Source organism: Vidua macroura, chromosome 4 (assembly GCF_024509145.1).
Source record: "Vidua macroura isolate BioBank_ID:100142 chromosome 4, ASM2450914v1, whole genome shotgun sequence".
NCBI classification, from domain to species: Eukaryota; Metazoa; Chordata; class Aves; order Passeriformes; family Viduidae; genus Vidua; species Vidua macroura.
Window position 1 is genome coordinate 12066268 of NC_071574.1, and position 14934 is coordinate 12081201.

At 38.4% G+C, this 14934-nt stretch overlaps 1 long non-coding RNA gene across 1 annotated transcript; it reads left to right on the top strand.

The window, feature by feature from the left end:
- The first annotated feature begins 2215 nt into the window (after positions 1-2215).
- On the top strand, positions 2216-2994 carry LOC128806806 (uncharacterized). Its single transcript, XR_008436950.1, has 2 exons — positions 2216-2362; positions 2786-2994. It is a non-coding gene; the product is annotated as an uncharacterized LOC128806806 (long non-coding RNA).
- The last annotated feature ends 11940 nt before the right edge of the window (positions 2995-14934 follow it).

The following is a 14934-nucleotide window of genomic DNA, read 5'->3' on the forward strand; positions in this document are numbered from 1 at the left end:
TGTTTAAGTGCTAAGTCATTTTTCTGTGCTAAGTCATGAAAAGTATTTCTAAACATCTACATTGTAAATTTGCATCCCACCTTGAGGGTTTTTTTTTAAGTTTCTTTCACATAATGTACCTTTCAGAGTAAGAGAAAGCTTCCTTTCTTCCTTCCTTGTGCATTGCCTTCTAAAACCAACAATATACCAGCCCCTGCCTGTACCTGACAGGAACAGCTGAACCTCTATCACCTGATTCTTTACCATCTTCTTTTTGGTGATTATTTATTCCTTTCTCCTCCTCATCTGGCATCAAAGGAAGACCTGCATGGAGTGCCAATATCCTTCTTTACATAGTCAGGCTTTCACCTTTGTCAAACTCATTTGAGTTTGTGCTAAAAGCATACATGTAGAGCATGTACAGCTTTTTTTTGTTTTGAATCCAAGATAAAATAGTAAATGCATGTTTTTATGTTGCTAGATCTCCCAAGCTAACAACCATCACATTTCTACAAAAAGGTAGTAACAGTGGACCAGTTTTTCTCTTAAATCTCTAAAATATGACAACAGTCTGCACAGAGCTGTTTTCCAATACTAAACTATTTTAAGTATAGCATGTTTAAAACCAGTTTTGTTATTTCTATGTTGCACCATACCTCAAAAAATCAAGTAAGAAGAATTACTGAAAAAAAGTTGCTGTTAAATTGAGGGAGCAATTTCAAGTGCCTTTGACTTCAGACATCCAATTTAAAATTGACCTCAGACATTCAATTTAAAATTCAATCTGAAAAGAAATAGAAACAAAGGGTAACTCCCACACATCATGGAGCCCTAAATTCCCTCAAAACAGGACAGAAAAAATGCTCATATCTAAAAACCAGAAGAACATCACTACGCCATAGCCTCAGAGGCACTCTATTACTCTTTGTAGCTGGAACTGCTGTCAGACAAACATAAAATTGTAATAAACACACATTTGCCCACTGAGACATATTCATGAACCCTGCTGGGCAATCAAACACGTCACACAGCCTTGTCCACCTCTCAAGGGAATTCTATTAACCAAACATTGGTTCAAGATCATGTCTTTCCACTATTATTTTGTTTGCTGCCTCTGATCTGCCCACAAAAGAACACACAAACAAGTCAGTAGAAAGCCTGCAGCACAGTAAGAGGCCTTTTATTTTTGTTTTGTTACTCCACATGAAGAGCAAGTTTAATTAAAAAGATTTGCTGAAGTAGTGTAATTAATTATAGGACCATTACATAGAACTGTAACTGTTATTGATAATAAAAGATTGCTACGTGTACCAAGCTAGGAGCCAAGCCAAATACCAAGGAGAAAATACCAAATTTGAATCTCAAACTTTCCTTTTGAAGATTCTTCCCTTTCTAAATATTGAAACAAAGAATAATGTGGAAAAAAAAAAAAAAGAAAGGACTTCCTAGTTTAAAAAAGCCCACAGACAAAACAATCTCCAATTGAGAAGTGCTTTAGGATGTGTCCAATAACATTCCAGGAGAAGCCTCAAACCATTCTCATCTCTGCTATCTCAAAGGAATCCAGATTTCATTTGGAGCACAATAGCTCCAGAGCATGAACCTCACAGCAGTCACAGGCAAAATTCTCCTGAGAGGTGGTGGTTTGACTAGCCTCAGGTGAAGAGAGCTGAGCACAGCACTGCCACAGCTCCAGTATGTGCTTTAACAAACCAGTTACTGAGTGAAAGAACTGCTGCAGTTATGACTCCAGGCTGCTACAGTTATATCTTATAATGCACAAAAAGTTACTAAAAAGTCTCAATTCTTCCCCTTCAAGAGTTCATTTGCATGGAAGTATTTCCCCACAGCATAACTTACTGCCTTGCAGTCTAGAGGACTGGGTTGCACTGCAGAATTGCTGGGGTAAAAAGCCAGGCTTCTCTACCAGCACAGCAAACACGCAGGTGCCTGACTCGAGGCACTGAGAAATCTCAGTTATTTAAACACAAGGCTGCGTTTAAAGAAGGGCAATATACCACGTCACAATATCCGTGCAACTCTCTCCAGATCCGATTCCTGACATTTACACTGAGTCCCATCCTCTTCAGGAAAGAATTTAGAACGCACAAGGATTAATCACTTCTGCTGTTCTCAAATTCCTCTCTGTGATGAAATACACACAACAGCTTTGCTACTCTGGCAACTAAGAACCCTCTAGCTCATAAATGCACTGGACAACTGACCAAAACTTGTTCCCAGCTCCCTTTTTTCACAGTCTATTCCACACAACCAGATCAAAAGTCATACACAACATGGCTCTATGTAGGGCCCCTAATATGACAGCAGCATTTTGCAACTCAGGCTGCAGCAATTCATGGCACTTGGCCTGCCTCTCAGCAAGGTGAAAACATATCACAACCTACCTCTGGTTATAATATGCCTTAACATAACTCTCTTAATAGAAGAGAAAACAAACCAGCCCCAAAAAATTACCCAAAGCCTTGACATGACTTTCACTCCCTTGGGAAGCATGCCATACATCAAACTGCTGTCCTGCTCTGTAAAGAAGTATTTTCCATTGTTATGTTCTCTTTGTTCAAGAGTTATTACTATTTAAAATCTTGTTCAATTATTAAAATCCCAACTGCAAATATTGAGTAATCAGTGCAGACACTTACCTTGGTAAAGTAGTAATTGAAGAATAAAATGTATAAGATTCGCCAAGCAGATCTATGCACAAAATTATTTCCAGCAAAAGAAAACACCCAATAATTAATTGTATACAGATTTTAGGTTTAATCAACATTGTGGTTTTGTCTTTCAGAGCCTGAAGCAGTTTCAGATGAATAAGATTAGGACCTGAATGATGCATAATAAGGCTGGAGAAAATATTGCCAGAAACAGTCTGTAAGTATTTTTTATACCTAACCATGCCTTTCATCACCAGAAGACCTAATTTCAGTGTAAGGGTTAGAAAAGAAAGTAACATGCAGCAACAAGGTGTCTCAAAGTTGAAAAAACTTAATAAATGAACCAATGGTCTTTTTCCTCTCATCTATAGTCTGAGAGTATAAAAACCACCCAGAGTGCTATTAAAGCAAGAAATTCACAAATTGAAAATATTTGAATTATGCTGGTTTAGTACCACAAAAATACTTTAAAATAAATCTTTAGAAAATTCAGAATATGGAGAGGTGTTCTCTTTTATACCATCCAAACAAACATTCTGGAAGACCAGAGAGCCCATAACTGTTACTGCTTCATATTTTGGCATTCTGCATTTATGGTGTATTAGAGATCAAACATGGACTTAGTGCACAGAATTAATAATTTGCATTTGTTTCTCATTCCTTTTATTCACATCACTGTTTGGAGAACCACAAAATAAAACTCGTTTCAAAGTAACTTGTTAGCAAGACAATCAGAATTCTTTCTTTTCCACCTGCACACATACCAGGTGGTATGGGGGTGTGTATGTCAGGAACTATTATCAAGTGCCCAAAATCCTGACTGTATCCAGTGTTCATTCATGCTTAGATACAAGTTTGGATTAGATGCCAGTTTAGATATATTTAAGCCCTTAATGAACCATAAGAACCCTGCCTCAGCTATTTTTTTTTCAGATCAATTGCTTTAGTAATGGATAATGTGTTGCAAGATTGCAACAACTGATATAAAAACAACTCACAGCCTTCCCAACTACTGATCCAGGCAGGAGGGACGGTACTGCTGTACTCCACATCTTGATAGAAATGTAACTCTTGTATTTACTCAATAACTCACCCACAATCCTCTCATTTCTCCTGAGAAATGGAAAGGGGGGACATAAATCACTGTCATAGGTAATACACTGAGAAGCCAGGTGAGATAAAAGCTTTTGCCCACACACTTATCCAGTTCTAAGCATTTGGGGTCATATCTGTAATTGTGCTATGAGAAAAACCCACACACTAACTGGGCTTTTCACTTGCTTCATATGGGTTTTGTTTGGGATTCTGCAAAAGCAGATGGAAAATTAACTCAGGTTTCAGTAAATCCTAACACAGCTTTTAAAGAGACAAAAACTTTTAACACCTGTATGACACAGCTATCTTATTGAAGAGAAGTTCTTACACCAAATAAGCCTACTTCCATGTGCAGCAGTACACAATCACTAAAAACCCTCAAGGTTTTGAGTTCATGCCACATGAGTTCTTGGTGCCCAAGCCTGAATTCACACAAGTTCTTGGTGCCTCACAGCCAAAGGAGTTTGCTGATTGTTGCCCCAGCAGTTCAGGTGAACAAGGATGCTGTGTGCCAACATGTCCAGCAGTCATCCCATAACACAACAGGGTGCTCAGAGGCAAACTGTGGTAAATCTTACTCCTGCAGCTTACAGCTGCCAAACCTGAATTCCCACACACTCCCCTGCTGCCTATCTACAGAGAGGTGAAAAAATGAAAATTATCACTCCAGATTGCAGCTTCCTCACATGAAGCCACCCTAACTGATAATTTAAAATGAACCTCCTTACTTTAGAATGAAGTACATACATTTCTCCATTATGCCTTGGAGAGTAGACTGACAACAAGAATGAAGTGGGAAGTTAACCACTCATGCAGGATTCACCAGTTAGCAACCACAGACAGAATTATCTATGGCAGTCAAAAAGAAAAATATTATTGTGATTAAGGGGGGATTTTAATAGCCAAGTTGGATTTTCTTTTCATTTAAAATAAAAAAAAAAGGAAAAAAGAATAGGGATGCGCATGCAAAAAAGTAAGCTACATCTCTGGAGACCTGAGTGCAGATAAGCACTCCTGTAAAGGAGACACAAAGGAGACACAGGAAAGGCTTTGGTAAGTATACTTCCCGAAATGGTAAAATCATATCCCTTCTCTTGATGTCCTTAAATTAAGCAAGGCATATTCCTTCTACCCTTCCCAGATCATGGCAAACCAAATCAGGATTTGAATGACTAAGGAAAGCTATAGAAATTTATGGTCTCAACATCCAATCCTGCTCATCGCGGCAAGAACCTGAAGTGCAAGAAGTCCCTTGTTTGATCCAAGTGTTTTATGCAGTCAAATTCTAATTCAGTTGCACATGGCTTCTTTTTCCCATGGATTCAAAATACTTGAGTCTTGAATTTGCCACAGAGAAATCTGTCTGGGAAACATGACACCCAAGCCCCCATAAATTTTATCTACAACAGAGCCAAACCTGTGCAATCTCAGACTCAAACACTAGGCATAGCCCAGAAATGGGCCCTGGGAACTCAGGGGCAGCGTCATGCTGCAGTGATATATCCTGCTGTCTTATAAGATGATCTTAGAGATCAAGAAAATGCAACAAGATCTTAAAAGAAGTCTTTTCCAGCTCCTTCATGGACTGCCCATTCCAAAACTAAAGAATTAAACTTTCAGAAGTGCTGGGACTGGCTTTAGATGAGCAATGTCTAAAGTACAATTTAAGAGGGAATGTGTTTGACCTTGGATAAACTTTTTGCATCTCAGACTTGGATTTAGTGCCTGCAAAACCATGTTACATGTCCACCTTGTTGCATCTGCAACACTTCATAGGGAGTAAGGGACTGTGTGAAGAATGACAAGTGTGACAGTAACTTACTGGCATCTGCTCTTGTTCAAGGATGAAAACTATAAAGTCATTGACAAAACTCAAGGTATAGAAGTTAGCCCTCACTGTGTGTCTGCCTTTGGGTTTGTGGGTGGACTTGGGTTTGAGATTTTTTTTGCAAAAATGTGTAGTGTCTGAAAAGTCTGAATGGCTGTCTACATGTTTAGAACTGGCCTAAATACTGTTAGAATTAACCACCAAATCACTCTTATAATTTCTATATAACTTATGCTAGCTCAAGAAGAGGTGCCTGCCAGCTGAGCTGTAAAAATCCTACTATTAAATTCACCAGCTCCCTTTCCCATTGCACACCCCCTCTTCAAGGGCAAAGCAAGCTTCAAGTATGAGAAGCTCATTCCTGGATTCCCGAGACAGATCCTCACAGATACATGGATCCAGCAATGGAGGCTGACAAATTTATTTATGCACTTGCTCTTCCATGGAGCTCTTGCCAGTCATCACAGCTGTGCACATCAGGACTTGGCAGGCTTTAGGCCTACAATACCTTCAGGTAGGAACAGCAGTCAGAATTTAAAGTGAAAAGTCTCTTATCAAGACCCTGTGCAAGGGAGAATTTTAAATTAAGTTTTGCTTATGCAAATCACATCTTTCATAGTCAGAATCTGACACTGAGCAAACACCGTAGGATGTAATAGCATTGAGTGAAGTACTTCATGGGGAGACTTGAATCAGGAGCCAGATAATGAAACAACTGCTGTCATAAGGCAGCTGATGATCTCTTTTGCAGTATTCCATGTATCTCTCAGCATGTAGAAAAATGTTTGAGGCAAGCTTATCCTTGTAGCAATAAATTAAAACATTTAGGGAATCTTGTTTTCCAAGCAATTTTAATAAACAGTGACACTTCTTTGATGGAAGTCAGTTTAACCTAAATCCCACCTGCTAGTTTGCAAATAGTGACAATTCAAAAGGTTAAGCTTAGTAATAGATTTGATGGCCTTGATTCAAAAATAATTTTACTCAAAACTAAGTTTCATGAAAACAACTATTCCTTGCTCCTGCCAAGTCCAGCTGTGAGAGACTGGAGGAGATTGACAACTCAAAACATTTTGGGTACACCTATGGGGAAAAGGGGCAGGTCAGGTAAGGTCTTGCTCTGGTGAGGCAATGCCATGCTCCACATGCCCCAGAGCCTGTATCCCAGCCCTGCAGTGGCTGCCAATCCCTGGCACAGGAGAGGCAATGCTCCACACCCACCTCTGGAGCCCCAGTCCAGCCCCACAGTGGCCAGATGACCCGAAATCCCAGCGGGGGGAAGGGCTCAGGAAAGCCAAAGGGTTCTTAACCCGGGACACAAGGCAAGCACATGTCTTAACCCTACTTCCTCTTGGAATTTCTATCAGCTGAACACTGCTGGAATCAGGACTGGTCACTATATTTGTTCTTTTCTATATGTTTTCTGTCTTTCTTCTTCTAAATCCCTCTTCTCAGAATTCTGAGTGACTCAATTGGATACGATGGAGTTGAACTGAATGGGCTAATGCTAATGCTTCCTGAAGTGTTTTATGTGGATTGAATGCTGCTCTAAACCTTTGTCAAGTCTCTGATTTTCTCAACTTTGCCAGTAAAGTTTTTTGTTGTTTTTCTTAAGTCGGTATTTCTCTTGTGTGTCTAACACAGAGTACATGAAGAGCTGTAAGCCCTTTTAAGAGTCTTGTCAAGTGAGTTTTTGAGGGCCTTACACCAACATAATTAATGTAATTTCCAACAAATGTAATAAGAACTGTTTCAATTACCCTACTTTTCCATTATTCTCCATAATATCTTCTCTTTTGGAAAGACTAGACTGTCTTTTATTAATAAAGTGTTAAACTGATAATGATGATGCGAAAAGTCAGGGGAAGAGGGGAGGAACTGTCTACACAGGAAAAATTGTATCATACATTATTTACCCTATTTCACTCAAACTCCAAAGAAAAGGGAAAGACAGAATAAGTGACTTAATGTGAATTTCTGTATTAGACACCCAGATGAGTTTTAAGGATTAAGGTCAAAGGATAGATAAAGGGCATAAATCTGCTCAACATTCATTAAGATGCAGATGTTTTATTTAAAGACACTCCTGATTCAGACCAACATTAATAGAAAAAAAAAATCTGTTAAGACTAGCACTGTCAGATATCTACTAAAACAAGTTATCTCTGAACCTTTGCATATGACTTAAGCTAGTGACACAGAAATGCAATTAGATAATTAGATAGACTTCCTTTCTGATGAAGTGCTTAAATCCCATTTCAAGGTAATATGAAAGTATGGAAAAAACTGTGTACTATTACAAGTACAATGTCAATCCTTTGCACTCAAATTGCTTTTTTCCAATAAAATCTCCTTACCTGCCATAGCCTATCAGCTAATTAAGAAATATCCACATATCCAGTTAAAGGTCTATAAGTAACTGCACAAGAAACAACATGTACTGTTCTGAGATTGAGTGTATTTGGAAAACAACAGCAACACATGGAACTCAACCCCTTGTTCCAGCAGTGTCCTGGTTATGCCAGGAGGCCTTGGTGCCATTAGCCATTAGATGTTAGAAGGCTTTTTTTTTTTAATCTTACACAAAAAAACTCTGCTTGCATTTCTGCTATTTGAAGTGTTGCATTTATCTCTACAAGCCATGAAGTACAGAGTATTTTATTTTATAAAATCTTTTCACATATTGACTTATGCGGGGTTTTAATATGTAATGATCAGCATGCATTCCTTTGGAGGTTTTTTGTTCTGTTTAGTTCATATAATCTTCTATGTCAGCTCTTTAGAATGCACCCCATTTGTTTTTATTGCCATTCCAGAAGAAGTCACCATCAAATTACTTACATAACTTTTTGTGTTGGACTTCTTGTTATGAAGAGGTCAATCTCATTTTATGGCCTAGACATGTTTATCAATATTTTATTTTTACTGTGGAATCAAATAAATACATATAATACAGAACAGAGAATTAAGAAAGCATGAAGACCTCTAAAGGCAGGAATTGGGACAAAACAGAGATATTTTCAGACCCTATTCTTGTTCAATTGAAACACTTAAAGCAACACTATTAAGTGGCATTTCAAAACATGCAATAGATTTAAATGTCTGTTCAAATTTCCATAGTAAGTCCTGCTTTGTGCAACTAAAGACTTGTCAAAGTTAATTTCCATCAATATGAAGTCTGGCACAACAGTCCGTAATTTATGTGCATCTCCTCTCTTCTAATTTTGAAAAACAGTTGACGCAAATTGTTCCAGACCTTTCCAATATTATGAGAAATTCATAACTTTATTGCTTTTCTAACCAAAGAAAAAAAGCCAAGTAACAAAGAACTGATGTAACCAGTTGAATTCTTCTTACTTTTTATTTTCTAGGAGTAAAAGGATTCTCTTAGAACTACATTAAAAAACTTCTTAATAAAGCCTACACAGACTATATTCCAAAACTACAGTATCAAATATATAGAATGAAAAGGACACCATTTAACACAATTTATAAATAAAAAGAATATAAATGTCCACTATGGCATCTCTCACTTGGATAAATCTGCTTTTAATTTCAGCCTAGACAGTTTCAATATTAAGTCCATGATGACTCCATGTTAATAGCAGCTTTGTAATGAACAGTTTCTCTTACAGTAAGCTGGTTTCAATTGGTCTTTAGGTAAGGTCTGTAGTGCTTTTCACAAAGCTTCAGTGTCAGCTTTGTGAAAAAAACCTCACCCCACTTTGGGCACCCATAACACAGGAAAGCAGAGAGTCTGAGTCATCCTTTTACACACACCAGAAGAGAAGATCCATGAAGAAACAATTATTGAAAAAATTCCTCACAGCTCCTCCACAGTCATAGAACACTCTGAATTGGAAGGGTTCCAGAAGCTCCTCTAACTCTAAAGTGAATGTCCTAGACAAGGATCAAACCCACAATCTTGGTATTATTAGCATCATTCTCTAGTCAACTGAGCTAATCCCAGGGTCAATCTGTCCTGTCCTGCCAAAGACTGAAGCAGACCTTAAACAGTATCCATCAGAACACCAGGCACTTCAACATTTAAGGATCAGCAGACTGGAAACACACTTTAAAAAGCTTTCAAACATATATATTTACTGTGCTTCAGTTTTCACAGTGAGGTGGACACTGGGCTCCTTTTGGGGCAAGCTAAATCAAAGCACCCCTTATATTCCTGTCAAGCAGATAGCCAGCCCATGGCATCAGATTAAAATTAAACCAAAAATAAACAAAAAGGACAAAAGGTGCATTGATATGCTTCAAGCATGCACATGAAGTTCTCAGCTCCTCCCAGTTCACTCTGTACATCTATCCCTGTTGGTTCACATCACTTCACACAGTCAGAGCAGCCAGAGACAGTCCAGCCAAGCAGCCAAGAGGAGAAAACCCTGCCCTGTGTAGGAAACCTCATTCATTTTCTGGATGTGGCAGTCCCCATTTAAATCCAGCCAAAGCTTTACAAGATTGTCTGTATTTTAATATACACACAGGAAGAGATTATGTTAACCACAGCAACCAGGCCATGGCAGCACAGCCCTCAGAGCCATTCACTCACATTCTCACTGTGTTGCCAACACTGTTATTTCACAGCTGAATCTGAACACCTGACCCAGTTATCAGCAGAAAACATCTTAGAACAAATTCACAAAATGTACATAAAAGACAAATGACAGACAGCCACTCAGCTGTTCATCCAAGTGGTCCGAAGGGAATCTGAATACAGCGATGCTGAATAACTGCATCCTGTAACTTGTCACCTGCAGAGCACATACAGAAGAGGAGTTGTGTCTGTTTGCCATGTAACAACCTTTAAAACTGGTTTCATGAGAACAGTAAATTTAAATCCATCCCTTGTGTGCAAAGTAAAAAGGAAAACACATTTATTTTTAAAAAAAGAGAGAATATTAGCAGGCATGAACACAAACCAAGGAAAGAAGATTGATTTGTTTAGGATAAGAAGGCACTTCTCAGTTTGAGCTGAAGCCCTTCAAAGGGGTCATGGAACACAGGGTTAATCTTGTCAATAAAGTATACTCATGCTTCCTAGAAGCTTTTGTCACAAATCCTCATTAAAGGCTCCTAAAGAAACTGAGTTGTAATTAGATGAGAGAAGATCCCACCCTTCATTTCCTATCTTTTGATCACTTATTAATGAAAAAAGTAAATTGCCCTTTCAAAGCAGTTGCTAAGTTAGTCCTTGAAAAATATATGGTTCTTCAGTGTTCAGTGCACTCAACTGATCAAGATGGGGCAGAAAGAAGATGATGCACAAAGAGAAAGGACAAGAGGGTATAGAGTTTATAGTTTAAGAGTTGAGGATTACTGTGACAGGTTGGAGAGTACCGTAAGCAGATGAATAAAGATGAAGATGAATGCAAAGATGTACATTGAGAGGAAAAAATTATTTCTGCCTCACAAAAACAAATTAAGGAGAGAGTGACCACTAAAAAATACTGGATTTAACTCGCTATTCAAAAGCAGACAAATAGAAGGTTTGAGATTATTAGGAGAGGAAGAGTAAACCAAAAAGAAGCAAGCTATTCCTCCTAAAGACCATACAGACATTTATGAACCCATACTGCCTACATTTCTAATAATCCCATTTCAGAAAGATCGAAAAAGTAGAAAATATGCAAAATGTTGTGAGGATAATCAAAGATATGGGAAAATCTTCTTTGAAAAGGATTAAATAGATTAGTTTACTATCTGAAAACTAGGGGAGAGAGAGAGTAGCAACCTACAAAATTGCACATAGCATAAAGAAGCTGAAGAGGAGATTTACTCAGGGCAAGGGGGAAGAACTAGGTACCCCCAGAAGCATCATTATGAGCCAGGTGTGCCCAGGTGGCCAAGAAGGCCAATGGCATTCTGTTGTGCATCAAAAATGGTCTTGCCAGCAGAACCAAGGCAGTGATTGGCTCTCACATGAAGAAAGAAATTGAGTTGCTGGAGCCCATCCTGGGAGAGCAACAGAGCTGGTGAAGGGTGTAGAGGGTAAGTCCTATGAGGAGCAGCTGAGCTTAATGAGTGGTTTAACCTGGAGAAAAGAAGGCTCAGGGGAGACCTTATTGCTTTCTACAACTCCCTGAGAGGAGGTTGTTGTAAAGTGGGGGTCAGCCTCTTCTCCCTGGTAACAAAAAACAGGACAAGAGGAAATGGCCTCAAGCTGCATCAGGAGCAATTTCTTCATGGAAAAGGTGGTTAAGCACTGGAGTGGGCTTCTCAGAAGGTAAAGTCACCATCCCTGGAAGTGTTCAAGAAACAGCTGGATGTTGCAGTTAGTGCTATGGTTTAGTTGACAAGGTGATGTTTGATCAAAGGATGGACTCAATGATCTAGGAGATCTTTTACAACCCTAATGGTTCTAAAAGCTGGACTACAAACACTTCGACTTGGCCAGTTCTTGTGTAACAGAATTCCACAGCCTGTATAATAGTCCAAGAGGGTTGGTGGAAGAGTTATTTTTTCCTATTCAAGTCAAACTTCCCATAAAACATTCATTAAAACTAATGTTAGCATAAGACTTATTTGATTACTGCAAATGTTAAAGTTTCAGGAAAAAAAAACAACAAGAACTGGTCATTGTCATATATTTCATTATTTGCACTTAGGGAACAGTTCTTTATTTTCTACACATTTTAGTCTTTGTGTTCAAAACTACTGTCAGTCCCCGTCTGCTACTCTCATGAGAGGCAGAAGGAGAACTGTCAACTTCAGTATCTCTCACCCACAGTCCCCCTTTCCTGTGCATCAAGTCCACTCTCTAGGGAACTAGTCAACTTCCATAGAAACCACCAAGACAAATACTTGGATACCTAGATATATATGCATCTGTTTCCTGTGTGATACAAAATTTCACTTCATTTGGATCCTATGCCAGCTAAAAAAGGGTAGATGAAAATAGCCTAACAAAACTCAGAAAGTGTTCTGCCCATCTCTATCAGCAACCTAAACACTGAAACTACTCAAACAGCTGTCTGAAGCAAGCCTGCAGTTTTACATAAATGCTGGACTAAGCATGCAAATAATTAAAAAAAAATGTTACAACAGAAACAACCAAGATAAAAAAAAAAAAAAAAGCAAACAAAAAAAAGACCAAAAAACTTCACATGACACCAAACCAATAACCTGTCAGAGAATCAGCAACTGTTAGACAGGTTTTCTAGTAAAGGCCTAGCCATGGACTTCTTTGGAGTAGCTATAAATCAGTGTGCCATGTTCACAAACAGTTGGCTAGTTAGGAGTATGTACACCCATTAATCCGTATATTACTGTAATAAAATTGCTGAGGTTTATTCTGGAATTCATGAGCACAGTAGTTTGTCTTTTTTCCCCATCCAGAACCAAAGATTAGTTGGTGCAATGTTCTTCTTTTAAAGTAGATTTAAAAGTAGATTTTAAAGTAGATTTAAAATTCTTTGTAAGTAATGCATCAATTTATTTAAAACATTGATCTCTTTCACAATTTTTTTTACACTAAGAGGAAGATACTGAAAAGATTAAAGATCAAGGACCATCCATTTAGTACAAAAGGATTCCCTCTTCAAAATCATTTTGACAAGGATTAAGAAAACATAAAAGCATTCCACACACTATTCTTGTTAAACTGAACTCCTCCTACAGCTCCCTAAGAAAGCAGAACAGAGAGGCATACCTTTCATCACTGAAAAAATAATATATGAAGACCAAGCTCCAGCTTGACCTTTATCTTCCTAAGTGATAACTCTCAAAAGTGACCAAAAGGTTAACTAAACTCTAAAAAGGTCACCTGTCTTTAATCTGGCTATATAGATCCTTTTCTGATGTTCAATAGTACACAGCTACTGTTCATTAAATATCACCCGTCCATTCTGTGTTTTCACTTTCTGTTTTCAGCAGCAGCTAGATTTTCATTCTGTCATATTTAATAGCTTGCAACTTTTCCCAGTCCAGCATATTTTCTGGGATAGGAAGTGTTTTATGGTTATGTAAATAAATTCCCAGCAGTTCTCCTTCTATAACAATTCTGTAATGTCAGATATATACATATTTGTTCTGAGCACATTAGTGCCTTCTTTGCTCCACTATGTGTCCTTCATACTTTTGAGAGATGGTCACCTTCTTTTGCTCCTCACAAGTTATGCACCTCAAACCATGTTCAGCAAAGTCTTATTTCAAAGCAATTATATAATCCAAAGTTATACCGGAAATTAAAGACTGAAGTTCAAATTCAATATACAAAGTAATGTTATACAGGATCAGGTTCTTCAGATTACTAGAGAGTTCAGAATGACCTGTGAATAAGACTTTTTTTTTTTTTTTTCCTTAAGAAATTGTATTGTTATATGTGCAAAAACATCCTAAATGTTCACATGATCTTATTGATTAGCACAGGTGATTCTTGTTGCTTTCTTCTCTTTCCTGTTTGCTACTTTGCAAGTACTCTAGTTACTAGGGTTACTAACTACTCTAGTTAGTGTCAAAACTGCAAGGAATTAAGCTTACTTTTTTCCTCCTTTCAAGAACAACAATAGGTCTAGTTCCTTCCACTCTTCATTAATTATAATCCAGTTGATAAAGTATCAGAAAAAGTAGTGTTATCTTCTAATTTGTCATCAGGAATGTAATGAAACCCATGAAAAGATGGAGTGCTGCACTGGATGGCTACAAGCCCTTCAGAAGAGACAGGAGTGAGAGACGAGGTGGAGGGCTGACTCTGTATATTAGGGAGGCTCTGGACACTGTAGAACTCGAGGTCAGTGACAATAAGGTCGACTGCCCACAGGTAAGAATCAGGGCAAAGGCTGACAGGGTCACCATGCTGGTGGGTGTCTGGTACAGCCACAGAGTAGCAGGCAGGGGACTGACTGTCCTAGGGACTGACAGACACATGTAAAGGGATGCAAATTCTTTTACATAATTATTAGGGATTCTAGGATCTGAATCCCTAAGTGCCCAGTTTATCTGCTGAGACAGCAAAATCAACAAAGCTGATTGATCCCAATATAGAAAAGGGTGCATCTAATCAAGTGGTAGGCATGCCACAACCTGGTCTGCTTCTGGGCAAGCCTGCAGAGGGTACCTGGTTAATCCATGCAGCTGCATTTCAAGTGAAATGTTGGTTTGTGAATCAGTGGGTGCATGAACCTGCCTCACCACTCTTGCCTCTCACTAGAGATACAGCTCTCATGTCAAAGATAATCCAGTATTACGAGTCAAACTGAAAGGAAGGATGGTTTGTCAAAAGCAAATGAGGATAGGAGAGATGAAAGGGATTCCAGACCTCAGATCTAAGTTTAATGTAGCTAAAAATCAGTAAGAAAAGATCAGAATGGATAGGGATAGCTTGAGAGTTTATATCTTTCTTCTGCCTAC